Genomic DNA, 1,011 nt, shown 5'->3' on the forward strand with positions numbered 1-1,011 from the left:
AAGTTGGGTGATATGATAGCTCTATTCTTAACTTCTGGAGGAACCTCCACAATGTTTTCTATAATAATTGTACCATTTTTTGCATTCTCACTAACAATGCAGATGGGTTCCAATTTCCCAACACCCTTGCCAATATCTGTTTGTGTCTATTAATTAATTAATTATCTCATCTTAACTATCCTAGTGGGAGTGAAATGGTATCTCATTGTGGATTTTTTTATATATATTTTATTGAGTTTTTCTTGAAATTTTACGCAGAAATTTACATTCCATTTGAAATTTTCTGCACAAATTGTACCATGACATTAGTTACATTTCTCACAATGTGTCATTATTCTCTTTAATTATATATATTTTTTTATTGCTCCTTACCAATAGTTTAGTTTCCCTGCTCCCTTATCATTTCATCTTTGGTTTTGAGAAATAAAGAGATCTGGTGGTATAGTGGCTGCTAACCAAAAGCTTACAGGTTCAAACCCACCAGCAGCTCTGTGGAAGAACAATGGGGAAGTCTGCTTCCAAAAAATTTACAGCCTTAGAAGGCCAATGGGAGTCATTGCGAGTTGGAGTCAACTCAATGGCAGTAGTTTGTTTTTCTTTCTATTTAAGGTATCATACTAACGTTTTTTTAATTAGGGAGACAATCTTGCAGGTATTATACTTCGTTTTGTCTGTAAGTCTGCTATTTTGTTAGAAAGAGAAAGGAGATAGGCTTGGTTCTCAGTTTAGAGTGTATCTTTTAGGGTGATAGTCTCAGGGTGTCCTCTGTTCTCTACATTTCAAGTATCAAGCCTTTTTTTTTTTTTTTTTTTTTGAGTTCTGCTCCATATGTTTTTCCCATTCTATCTCCATTCAGTCTTTGTGGTTTGTGGTCCTGGTCAGGAAGGTCAGTAGTGGCACCATCTAGTTCTTTTGGTCTCAAACTTGATGATGTTATAGCTACTGTAGACTTGTTTCTTTACTGTGCTTTTCCTTATTTCCTTAAAGTTTTCCTCCTGGTGAGTCATGACC

Source organism: Orycteropus afer, unplaced genomic scaffold (assembly GCF_000298275.1).
Source record: "Orycteropus afer afer isolate SDZICR_OR568_19922 unplaced genomic scaffold, OryAfe1.0 scaffold00602, whole genome shotgun sequence".
In the NCBI taxonomy this organism is placed as follows: Eukaryota; Metazoa; Chordata; class Mammalia; order Tubulidentata; family Orycteropodidae; genus Orycteropus; species Orycteropus afer.